Source organism: Miscanthus floridulus, chromosome 1 (assembly GCF_019320115.1).
Source record: "Miscanthus floridulus cultivar M001 chromosome 1, ASM1932011v1, whole genome shotgun sequence".
Taxonomy (NCBI): Eukaryota; Viridiplantae; Streptophyta; class Magnoliopsida; order Poales; family Poaceae; genus Miscanthus; species Miscanthus floridulus.
In genome coordinates, this window is record NC_089580.1 from 203,062,579 (window position 1) to 203,075,969 (window position 13,391).

At 51.7% G+C, this 13,391-nt stretch overlaps 1 pseudogene; it reads left to right on the top strand.

The window, feature by feature from the left end:
* The first annotated feature begins 634 nt into the window (after positions 1-634).
* Positions 635-13,391, top strand: part of LOC136451024 (DNA repair endonuclease UVH1-like) — a 43,646-nt pseudogene continuing 30,889 nt past the window's right edge.

Consider the following 13,391-nt stretch of genomic DNA (forward strand, 5'->3'; position numbering starts at 1 on the left):
ACAGGGCGTTTGGTTTAGGGGGTGTTTGGTTCCTTAGACCGGATTTTAGTCCCTGTCTCATCGAATGTTTGGACACATGCATGGAATATTAAATATAGACAAAAAAATAACTAATTATACAGATTGCGACTAATTTGCGAGACAAATTTTTTAAGCCTAATTAGTCCATGATTTGACAATGTAGTGCTACAGTAAATATGTGCTAATGACGGGTTAATTAGGCTTAATAGATTCGTCTCGTAAATTAGTCTCTATCTGTGTAATTAGTTTTTTAATTAACTCATGTTTAGTCCTCCTAATTAGCATCCGAACATCCGTTGTGACACGGACTAAACTTTAGTCCCTGGATCCAAACACCCCTTAGTGGTATGATTCTCGCTTTGGCCGCAAGTTCGATTCTTGCAACGCCTCATATTTTCAATTAAAATTTTGTATTTCTAACAAAATTATTAATTTATATTTCTGTATTATTTTGTATTTTGTATTTCTAAAAATTTATTAATTTATATTTCTGTCTTATTTTTTTAAAAAAAAACTCGCCTAATACAAGATGCCCATGTCTAATTGTCTACTCGGATTACTGCGTTTAACACCCCCTACAACATCGCCTAAAGGTGCCTTCGCCGCCACTCCGATGGAAACCATCGCGCCGACGCGCGTCCAAGCCCTCGCTGAGACGGGCGTGTCCGGTGTCCCGCCTCCCGGCGCAGTACATCCAGCCACCTGAGAACCGCCCGACCCCCTCGCCCTCCCCCGTTGCCGCCGCGCTCTCGGTCCCGGTAGTTGACCTCTCGTCCTCCACCGCCGCCGACGCCGTCCGCGCCGCGTGTGCGGACTGGGGCGCCTTCCACGTGGTGGGCCACGGCGTGCCGGGGGAGCTCCTCGACGCGGTGCGCGAGTCCGGGCTCGCCTTCTTCCGGGCGCCCATGGAGGACAAGCTCCGGTTCGCCTGCGACCCGGCCAGGGGCGCCGCCGCGGAAGGGTACGGCAGCCGCATGCTCGCCAACGATGACTCCGTGCTCGACTGGCGCGATTACTTCGACCACCACACGCTCCCGGAGTCCTGCCGTGATCCCACCCACTGGCCCAACTTCGTCCCCGGTTACAGGTGATTCATGAAAATCCTGCCCGTCTGTTCAGCACTTCAGCTCATCTCTGGATGAGTCACGAATTGGTACGAGTACAGGTCTGTTCATGAAAAAAATCATACAGGAATGAGAGGGTAGAGATGATAATAATCATAATACATGTAGGGAATTTATGCTCAGATGTGGAGACAAGTAGAAAGTGGTTTGGGCAGCATTGAGTTGTCTTCATTTTAATTCTTTCTGTCGAGATGTTGAGATTCAGGTCATGGCACAGTCTAGAGGACCAACTGACCAAGACATGCTAAAGCACAGAGGATGTTTTTCTGATTTTAAATTTTAAACTTGGGAGAATTAGCTCTATGGCCCTGGAAAAAATGGTTATGTGTGAATTTATTTGCTTAATATTACTCCAAATAAAACTCTGCATTTTATTTTATTTTTGCTAGGGGTAAAACGGTCTTTTTACCCCTGACTTAACACCGTTAGCTGTCCAAAACGGACGGAAGGCCATAGAACCAAAGAAAACTCGTTTCGGGGCCATAGAGCAAAGTTCAAATAAAAAAAGGCCATATACCTAAGACCTATTTTTTTCAGGGCCATAGAGCTAATTCTCCCTTTGAACTTCTATCCAAATATAGCCGCTTTAAGGTGACACCCTTGTATTGCTTTCTTTGATAGCATACTAGATAGTGCTGACTGCTGAGTATGCTACTACAGTCTGGAGAATCTAACTGTATGCTCCTACATCATTATATGAAATCTATGAGTGATCATCTTATACTAAGAATAAAATATTTAAGCATCCTGTTTGCATACCTTATTATATTCAGTATGTTACTTTTGTCTGTAACACAGGAGCTAACACCATGTACTTTTTACAGGGACACTATTGCAAAATACAGCAACAACATGAAGGATTTTGCTCAAATCATCTCAGAAAATCTGAACCTACCACCATCTTATATAAAAGAGGCAGTTGGAGAAGTTTATCAGAATATTACTATTAGCTACTATTCTCCTTGTCCACAACCTGATCTTGCTCTTGGGTTACAATCTCATTCTGATATGGGCGCAATAACACTTCTGATACAAGATGATGTTGGTGGGATCGAGGTATTGAAGGATGGAATGTGGATACCTGTGCCTGCTTTGCATGATGGCATCCTTGTGATTCTGGCTGATCAGACAGAGGTAATGTACCTTAATCTGCTATGCCATCAATTTTTTTCTTTAGTGCTCTGCCCTTTTTTATGACCTATGGTGATGCTCTCCACGTTTAATGTGCACTTTTGGAGAGGATTGTGGCCAAAGTGTTGTATGAATATTTTTATTTATGTAGAATCTGGTTCCCTTATTCATTTTTCTCATGTTGTTTACCTGTCGGGTTCATAAACCCGGGGTCCCTCATGGACCGGATTCCCTGCAAAGGTTCGCCCCAGCAGGCAACGTTGCAAACAAACATACAACTCATGGGCCGGCCTAAGTACCTGAACTTCAGGCCAGAAAGGTGATCCAATCACCGACCGGAAGGCCTGGCCGAGGAGGAACGACGCCCGCTTCCGACTCCGGCCCACCTCTCCGACCGGAGCGCTCGCTTCAGTCTGCAGCCCGCCTCCGGACGACCTCTCCGACCGGAAGGCTCGGCCAAACACCACTTCCGACTCCGACCCGTGTCTCCGACCGGAGGTGCGCCGAGCCCCTACTCACTGCTCTTCTCCGACTGGCGCGATCAGAGCCAACTAGGACCCACCGACCGGAAACGACCGCTCGGTAGGGACCAGGAAGCGGACGAAGAAAGTAAGGCGGGGCGCACAAGTCAAACCACAACACTGGGGACCGTATATTGTACACCTGCAAAAATAGTACTCTGCAACCTCCCTGGCACAACAGAGCCCAAACAGTGTTGTAGGCGCCGACATTTTCTCCTACAGTGTTGTGGGCGTCATTAACTCTCATACGGTAAGGCTCCCCCCACATGTCTCTGGGCATCAACAGTGTTGTGAGCGCCGGCTTTTACCGTACCGGGCGAACATGGTAAAACCCCACATGTGCCTCTGAGCATCAACAGTATAGCAGGTACCGACATCTGCCATACCTGAAGAAGACGACGCAGCCTCCCACGTGCATCTGACGTTCAACAGTATTGTGGGCGCCTACCATCGTCTTGTACCCGCCGGCGTGGGTAGCAAGACTTAGCAGCGAACGTACTCCCTCCCTCTCATTTGTAAGGCCACCCCTTTATCTATAAAAGGGGATGCACTCTCTTCCAACATAGGAGCCCCATTCAGGTTGATTCAGATTCATTCAGATCGATCAAGTTCACACAGCGCATAGCGGAGCTCTCGTCACTCCCGGTCCCTCTGACCAGAGTCCGACCGGACCTCTTGTACACCCTATCTTTCTCCTTCCCGTTAGATGGCCTCCATGATCATCTCCGGGTAGGACGGCAGCGGAGTGGCCATTGGATCTCGACGGCGGTGGTGGTGGGTGGATCGAGCTGGTCTCTGAATGCCACTGTCACAGCCCGGACGTATTCCGGCGGCTGCGCGGCGTCGACGGTGAGGTAGAGACGGCGGAGACGAGCGGAGGAGGCGGTGGAGACGACGATGGTGACGCGCGGTGGCGACGTTGGGCGACGGCGCGGTGGTGATGGAGCATAATCAGGGAAATGCAGCAGCATCATGGAAATGGAGCATAATCAGGGAAATGGAGCATAATCAGGGAAATGGAGCAGAATCATGGAAATGAAGCAGGTCATAGAAATGGAGCATAATCAGGGAAATAAAGCAGGTCATAGAAATGGAGCATAATTAGGGAAATGCAGCAGGTCCTTAAAATGGAGCAGAATCAGGGAAATGAAGCAGGTCAGGGAAATGGAGCATAATCATTGAAATGGAGCATAATCAGGGAAATAGAGCAGTATCATGGAAATGGAGCATAATCAGGGAAATGAAGCACAATCAGGGAAATGAATCAGGTCAGGGAAATGGAGCAGAATCAAGGAAATGAAGCAGGTCATGGAAATGGAGCAGCCTCAGGGAAATGTAGCAGGTTAGGGAAATGGAGCATAATCAGGGAAATGCAGCAGGTCCCTGAGGCATTTCCCTGATGCTGCTCCATTTCCCTGCCCTGCCTTATTTTCCCGAGCCTGCTCCATTTCCCTGACCTGCTTCATTTCCCTGAGGCTGCTCCATTTCCCTGACCTGCTGCATTAGCCTGAGCCTGCGCCATTTCCCTGACCTGCTTCATTTCCATGAGTCTGCGCCATTTCCCTGACCGGCTTCATTTCCCTCAGTCTGCTCCATTTCCCTGATTCTGCTCCATTTCCCTGACTTGCTTCATTTCCTTGATTCTGCTCCATTTTAAGGACCTGCTGCATTTCCCTGATTATGCTCCATTTCAATGATGCTGCTTCATTTCCCTGATTATGCTCAATTTCCCTGACCTGCTGCATTTCCCTGATTATGCTCCATTTCCCTGATTATGCTTCATTTCCCTGACTTGCTCCAGTTCCCTGATTATGCTCCATTTCCCTGATGTTGCATTTTTAATATCTGTGGAAAAAATCTGTGGAGAAAGGCTGCAAAAGAAGTCCCCTGCAGCAGGGGCAGCACTACAGTAGCAAGTTTCTCCTTGCTCCCATGCTTACATCTGGTCGCTTTTAGATTTGCGCTCCACGTCTGGTTGTGCGGCGAGCAGGCCAGCAGGAGCACCGGAGGAAGTGGCTGCCGGCGCGACATGCAGCATCGTTACAACGACCGCCGGCGGTGGCAACGCAATGTGCAACACCGTGGCCACGACCACTTCCAGTGCGTGCTCCAGCAGCCTGGCCACGGCCACGGCCGCCGGCGCGACATCCAGCACTGTGGTAGAGACGGGCGGAGGAGACGGTGGAGACGACGATGGTGACGCGTGGCGGCGACGTTGGGCGACGGCGCGGTGGTGATGGAGCATAATCAGGGAAATGCAGCAGCATGATGGAAATGGAGCATAATCAGGGAAATGGAGCAGAATCATGGAAATGAAGCAGCTCATGGAAAATGGAGCATAATCAGGGAAATGAAGCAGAATCAGGGAAATGAAGCAGGTAATGGAAATAGAGCATAATCAGGGAAATGCAGCAGGTCCTTAAAATGGAGCAGAATTAGGGAAATGAAGCAGGTCAGGGAATTGGAGCATAATCATTGAAATGGAGCATAATCAGGGAAATGGAGCAGCATCATGGAAATTGAGCATAATCAGGGAAATGAAGCAGAATCAGGGAAATGAATCAGGTCAGGGAAATGGAGCAGAATCAGGGAAATGAAGCAGGTCATGGAAATGGAGCAGCCTTAGGGAAATGCAGCAGGTCAGGGAGATGGAGCATAATCAGGAAATGCAGCAGGTCCCTGAGGCATTTCTCTAAGGCTACTCCATTTCTCTGCCCTGCTTCATTTTCCTGAGCCTACTCCATTTCCCAGACCTGCTTCATTTCCCTGAGGCTGCTCCATTTCCCTGACCTGCTGCATTAGCCTGAGCCTGCGCCATTTTCCTGACCTGCTTCATTTCCATGAGTCTGTGCCATTTCCCTGACCGGCTTCATTTCCCTCAGTCTGCTCCATTTCCCTGCCTTGCTGCATTTCCCTGATTCTGCTCCATTTCCCTGACCTGCTTCATTTCCTTGATTCTGCTCCATTTTAAGGACCTGCTGCATTTCCCTGATTATGCTCCATTTCAATGATGCTGCTCCATTTCCCTGATTACCAAAATCACATAATTAAATAATGTGCTTCACAAAAGTAATTTCAAACTTCAGGAAATATCAACTAACATGCAATATATTATTACTCCACTGTAAATTACTCATCCTAAGGTTTCCAAAAAGTCTACATTTACTATTTTACGACTTTTCTATGATTTACTATGCATTTTCAAAGTTCAGCCATTTAAAAGCAAACAATAATTCCAAAAAAGAAAAGGAAAAACATTTTGCAAAGAGAACACAAAACTTTTCATTAATTAATTAAGCACAACATTAGAATACCAGCTAGTTATACTGATATATATAGTTCATGCATCCATAGTACAATATATATGATAGTTCATGTATCCAATGCCTTTATAGCGTTCAACTACCACACGGATCAATACATATACATATATATATATATATATATATATACAACTAGCTGTTCCTTGCACCTGAGATTAATATAGTTAATATTACAAGCCTTGAATCTTATATCTATCCAGCTCCTTCCTGCAGAGATCTAACTAAAGCCCCGGTAGGTCGAAACCACATCGGCAGCTGTCTTCTAATTTCCGATGTAGGATAGGAGATATCTTCCATGGCGTTGTAGTCTTTACCTTTCTTGGGCTCCACATTGACGAAGAAGGCCGCGTCGGCATCGAGCATGTCCGCCATGTACACACAGTTGCGATGAATATGTTTCGTTGTGTGTCTACAGCGACGAACGTCCAGGTAGAAAGGATCGTTGGCTCCGACGAACAACGAGCAACCCTCCTTCAATTTCCCAACTCGCCATCCATTTGCGTCCCGCTCGTAGATGATGCAGCGACGTCCAATGAAATTGAACCGCGGTTGAACAACTCTATGCCACCGTGCTTCCTCACGTTTGGTTTCTTTTTCGCCATACATACAAACCAGTTGAAGATTGGCGCCGTCGATGGACTTGGCCAGGTAAAATGCACATTTATCCTCTTCGCGGTTGATCTGAATGTCCGGTTTCCCTAAATGTTCGGGGCCGGAATCAGCTGCGCCGTCGTCTTGCAAGTTCCAGGACCAGAGATCCCCATGATTGTCCACCGCGATCACCTTCCCATCGTGTACACAGACGTCATCGTAAGGGACAACACCTATGTCGTCCGGAACCTTCAATTGAGTCCACTCCAAACGAGAAGCCTCTGCGACAGCAATCATCTGCAACGGGAACCAGGCCGAGAATAGAGCGACGGCCAGGTAGCCGTGCGCATGGTTTGGCGTCCGACACAACGCTACCTTCCGCAGATGGAGACGCTGGTTGACATAATGAGGACCATCCCCAAGGCCTACACCGGGATATTGAGAATCGGCAGCCACCACGGCGACTCCTGGAATCGTTGCGAACGACGGCAACGGAATGCGACGGCCAGTTATGAGATTGAGAACTTCGAGACTGCACCTTAAGTTCGTGATGACCAACCAGTCGTCCTTGCCGCCGACCCAGGCCCTATTCTTCAACCCGTCGCAAACACCGTAGTAAGATTTGTCGATTCCGATGTCGTGGAGGCCGAAACCTCTAGGCTCGTCTTTGTTATCGACGCGTTTAGGGACCAGCCCCGACGTGAGCAACGCCGGAGTCCCCGACGGAAGGCGAGTTCGGCCATTCTCCTTGGCACCTTTCGCCCAGTCCTTGCAAACCGCAGGGAAGCGAATGACGCTAATAGCATCAGCGTGGTCCAAGATCACACCACACATCTCCGACGGCAGTGCTCGCCACAGAACGCTGTCCTCCGGTTGTTTGTCGTCGGCGCCGTCCTTGCGCAACGACTCCGCCTGGAACTGGACGAATCCGCCGTCCGCCGCCGCATCATCGCCCGGCCGGGAATCCTCGTGCTTGGCATCTGTGACCAGATCGGAGATAGGAGTGGCGCGCGCGCTGCCACCGATGTCATTCCTTGAACGCTTCGCCGGCCTGGAATGCTCTCCGGTGGAAGCACTCATGGTGGAATGGTAGGTCAATGACGGTGGCGCGCTGGGGTTTTCTCGAAGAGGATGAGGACGACCGGCGCGTGTGGTGGCTGGTGGCTGGGGTGAAGAGATGAGGACGACCGACGCCGATGGTGTGTGGCTGGTGGCTATAGGGTGGAGATGAGGACGGACGAACCGGCGCCGTGTGGAAGAAAGGAGCGAGGTCGGGGGGCGCCGGGACGACGACGAACCGTCTGGTTCTTTTCAATGGCCGCGGCGCCGTTCCCACTTTGAACTGCCTTTAACAGTTCGAGTTCCCACGACTGCTCATTGACTCTGTTACTCTGCGCGTGTGCGCTCGTAATCACGATAACCTTCCAGTCATCCCGGCGTCGCGGAGTGAAAGGAGGTTATCGTGATTACGAGCGCACACGCGCAGAGTAACAGAGTCAATGAGCAGTCGTGGGAACTCGAACTGTTAAAGGCAGTTCAAAGTGGGAACGGCGCCGCGGCCATTGAAAAGAACCAGACGGTTCGTCGTCGTCCCGGCGCCCCCCGACCTCGCTCCTTTCTTCCACACGGCGCCGGTTCGTCCGTCCTCATCTCCACCCTATAGCCACCAGCCACACACCATCGGCGTCGGTCGTCCTCATCTCTTCACCCCAGCCACCAGCCACCACACGCGCCGGTCGTCCTCATCCTCTTCGAGAAAACCCCAGCGCGCCACCGTCATTGACCTACCATTCCACCATGAGTGCTTCCACCGGAGAGCATTCCAGGCCAACAAAGCGTTCAAGGAACGACGTCGGTGGCGGCGCGCGCGCCACTCCTATCTCCGGTCTGGTCACAGACGCCAAGCACGAGGATTCCCGGCCGGGCGATGATGCGGCGGCGGACGGCGGATTCGTCCAGTTCCAGGCGGAGTCGTTGCGCAAGGACGGCGCCGACGACAAACAACCGGAGGACAGCGTTCTGTGGCGAGCACTGCCGTCGGAGATGTGTGGTGTGATCTTGGACCACGCTGATGCTATTAGCGTCATTCGCTTCCCTGCGGTTTGCAAGGACTGGGCGAAAGGTGCCAAGGAGAATGGCCGAACTCGCCTTCCATCGGGGACTCCGGCGTTGCTCACGTCGGGGCTGGTCCCTGAACGCGTCGACAACGAAGACGAGCCTGGAGGTTTCGGCCTCCACGACATCGGAATCGACAAATCTTACTACGGTGTTTGCGACGGGTTGAAGAATAGGGCCTGGGTCGGCGGCAAGGACGACTGGTTGGTCACCACGGACTTAAGGTGCAGTCTCGAAGTTCTCAATCTCATAACTGGCCGTCGCATTCCGTTGCCGTCGTTCGCAACGATTCCAGGAGTCGCCGTGGTGGCTGCCGATTCTCAATATCCCGGTGTAGGCCTTGGGGATGGTCCTCATTATGTCAACCAGCGTCTCCATCTGCGGAAGGTAGCGTTGTGTCGGACGCCAAACCATGCGCACGGCTACCTGGCCGTCGCTCTATTCTCGGCCTGGTTCCCGTTGCAGATGATTGCTGTCGCAGAGGCTTCTCGTTTGGAGTGGACTCAATTGAAGGTTCCGGACGACATAGGTGTTGTCCCTTATGATGACATCTGTGTACACGATGGGAAGGTGATCGCGGTGGACAATCATGGGGATCTCTGGTCCTAGAACTTGCAAGACGACGGTGCTCCTACTGGCCTGCTCGTCGCACAACCAGACGTGGAGCGCAAATCTAAAAGCGACCAGATGTAAGCATGGGAGCAAGGAGAAACTTGCTACTGTAGTGCTGCCCCTGCTGCAGGGGACTTCTTTTGCAGCCTTTCTCCACAGAATTTTTCCACAGATATTGAAAATGCAACATCAGGGAAATGGAGCATAATCAGGGAACTGGAGCAAGTCAGGGAAATGAAGCATTATCAGGGAAATGGAGCATAATCAGGGAAATGCAGCAGGTCAGGGAAATGAAGCAGCATCATTGAAATTGAGCATAATCAGGGAAATGCAGCAGGTCCTTAAAATGGAGCAGAATCAAGGAAATGAAGCAGGTCAGGGAAATGGAGCAGACTGAGGGAAATGAAGCCGGTCAGGGAAATGGCGCAGACTCATGGAAATGAAGCAGGTCAGGGAAATGGCGCAGGCTCAGGCTAATGCTGCAGGTCAGGGAAATGGAGCAGCCTTAGGGAAATGAAGCAGGTCAGGGAAATGGAGCAGGCTCAGGAAAATGAAGCAGGGCAAGGAAATGGAGCAGCCTCAGGGAAATGCCTCAGGGACTTGCTGCATTTCCCTGATTATGCTCCATTTCCCTGACCTGCTGCATTTCCCTGAGGCTGCTCCATTTCCATGACCTGCTTCATTTCCCTGATTCTGCTCCATTTCCCTGACCTGATTCATTTCCCTGATTTTGCTCCATTTCCCTGACCTGATTCATTTCCCTTATTATGCTCCATTTCCATGATGCTGCTCCATTTCCCTGATTATGCTCTATTTCAATGATTATGCTCCATTTCCCAGACCTACTTCATTTCCCTGATTCTGCTTCATTTTAAGGACCTGCTGCATTTCCCTGATTATGCTCCATTTCCATGACCTGCTTCATTTCCCTGATTCTGCTTCAATTTCCTGATTATGCTCCATTTTCATGACCTTCTTCATTTTCCTGATTATGCTCCATTTCCCTGATTATGCTCCATTTCCATGATGCTGCTGCATTTCCCTGAGTATGCTCCATCACCACCGCGCCGTCGCCATATTCGTCTCCTCCACCCGTCTCCGCCGTCTCTACCTCACCATCGACGCCACGCAGCCGCCGGAATATGTCCGGGCTGTGACAGTGGCATTCAGAGACCAGCCCGATCCACCCACCACCACCGCCGTCGAGATCCAATGGCCACTTCGCTGTCGTCCTACCCGGAGATGATCATGGAGGCCATCTACGCGCTCGGATCCGAGAACGCCACCAACAAAGCTGTGATCTCCAACCACATCAAGGTGAAGTACGGCTCCGTCCTTCCATCCTAGCACAGCGCCATTACTCGCAGGCAACCTCGCCCGCATGAAGGCCGCCGGAGACCTCGACAACCTACTCTCGAACGCCCCTGTCGGGGGTGCCACCGTCGTCGCCATCGTCATCTCCGTCCTCGCTGCCGTTCTCATCCTCGTCGCCACGATCCTCGTCGCCGTCTCCATCACCACCGCGCCGTCGCCCAACGTCGCCGCCACGCGTCACCATCGTCGTCTCCACCGCCTCCTCCGCCCGTCTCCGCCGTCTCTACCTTACCGTCGACGCCACGCAGCCGTCGGAATACGTCCGGGCTGTGACAGAATGTAACACACTAATTGAATTCTACAAATTTAGATAATTTTAGAAATTCAAAATTAGGGTGTTACATAATGACCTCGCTAGTGCGATTGCGTTCGCTGCTGCAAGCTGGCCGCGGCCTGGCTGCCGACGTCCTCAGGCAGGGCGGGTTCTGCAGGACGTTGTCCGTGAATGCTTGAGGACGTCGCTAGGGTGGAGGATGCACCGGTGGCAGTCGCGGCCACAGTGCTGGATGTCGCGCCGGCGGCCGTGGCCATGGCCAGGCTGTTGGAGCACGCACTGGAAGTGGTCGCGGCCACGGTGCTGCACATTGCGTTGCCGTCGCCGGCTGCCGTTGTAATGATGCTGCATGTCGCGCCGGCGGCCACTTCCTCCGGCGCTCCTGCTGGCGTGCTCGCCGCACAACCAGACGTGGAGCGCAAATCTAAAAGCGACCAGATGTAAGCATGGGAGCAAGGAGAAACTTGCTACTGTAGTGCTGCCCCTACTGCAGGGGACTTCTTTTGCAGCCTTTCTCCACAGATTTTTCCCACAGATATTGAAAATGCAACATCAGGGAAATGGAGCATAATCAGGGAACTGGAGCAAGTCAGGGAAATGGAGCATAATTAGGGAAATGCAGCAGGTCAGGGAAATGGAGCATAATCAGGGAAATGGAGCAGCATCATTGAAATGGAGCATAATCAGGGAAATGCAGCAGGTCCTTAAAATGAAGCAGAATCAAGGAAATGAAGCAGGTCAGGGAAATGGAGCAGAATCAGGGAAATGCAGCAGGGCAGGGAAATGGAGCAGACTGAGGGAAATGGCGCAGACTCATGGAAATGAAGTAGGTCAGGGAAATGGCGCAGGCTCAGGCTAATGCAGCAGGTCAGGAAAATGGAGCAGCCTCAGGGAAATGAAGCAGGGCAGAGAAATGGAGCAGACTCAGGAAAATGAAGTAGGGCAGGGAAATGGAGCAGCCTCAGGGACCTACTGCATTTCCCTGATTATGCTCCATTTCCTTGACCTGCTGCATTTCCCTGAGGCTGCTCCATTTCCATGACCTGCTTTATTTCCCTGATTCTGCTCCATTTCCCTGACCTGATTCATTTCCCTGATTCTGCTCCATTTCCCCGATTATGCTCCATTTCCATGATGTTGCTCCATTTCCCTGATTATGCTCCATTTCAATGATTATGCTCCATTTCCCTGACCTGCTTCATTTCCCTGATTCTGCTCTATTTTAAGGACATGCTGCATTTCCCTGATTATACTCCATTTCCATGACCTGCTTCATTTCCCTGATTCTGCTTCATTTCCCTGATTATGCTCCATTTCCATGACCTGCTTCATTTACATGATTCTACTCCATTTCCCTGATTATGCTCCATTTCAATGATGCTGCTGCATTTCCCTGATTATGCTCCATCACCACCGTGCCGTCGCCCAACGTCGCCGCCGCGCGTCACCATCGTCTCCACCGCCTCCTCCGCCTGTCTCCGCCGTCTCTACCTCACCATCGACGCCGCGCAGCCACCGGAATACGTCTGGGCTGTGACAGTGGCATTTAGAGACCAGCCCGATCCACCCACCACCACCGCCGTCGAGATCCAATGGCCACTCCGCTGCCTTCCTACCCGGAGATGATCATGGAGGCCATCTACGCGCTCGGATCCGAGAACGCCTCCAACAAAGCTACGATCTCCAACCACATCAAGGTGAAGTACGGCTCCGTCCTTCCATCCTAGCACAACGCCATTACTCGCAGGCAACCTTGCCCGCATGAAGGCCGCCGGAGGCCTCGACATCCTACTCTCGAACGCCCCTGCCGGGGGCGCCACCGTCGTCGCCATCGTCATCTCCGTCCTCGCTGCCATTCTCATCCTCGTCGCCACGATCCTCGCCGCCGTCTCCATCACCACCGCGCCGTCGCCCAATGTCGCCGCCGCGTGTCACCATCGTCGTCTCCACCGCCTCCTCCGCCCGTCTCCGCCGTCTCTACCTTACCGTCGATGCCACGTAGTCGCCGGAATATGTCCGGGCTGTGACAGAATGTAACACACTAATTGAATTCTACAAATTTAGATAATTTTAGAAATTCAAAATTAGGGTGTTACATAATGACCTCGCTAGTGCGAATGCGCTCGCTGCTGCATAGCTGGCCGCGGCCTGGCTGCCGGCGTCCTCTGGCAGGGCATGTTCTGCAGGACGTTGTCCGTGAATGCTTGAGGACGTCGCTAGGGTGGAGGATGCACCGGTGGCAGTCGTGGCCACAGTGTTGGATGTCGCGCCGGCGGCCGCGGCCGTGGCCAGGCTGCTGGAGCAC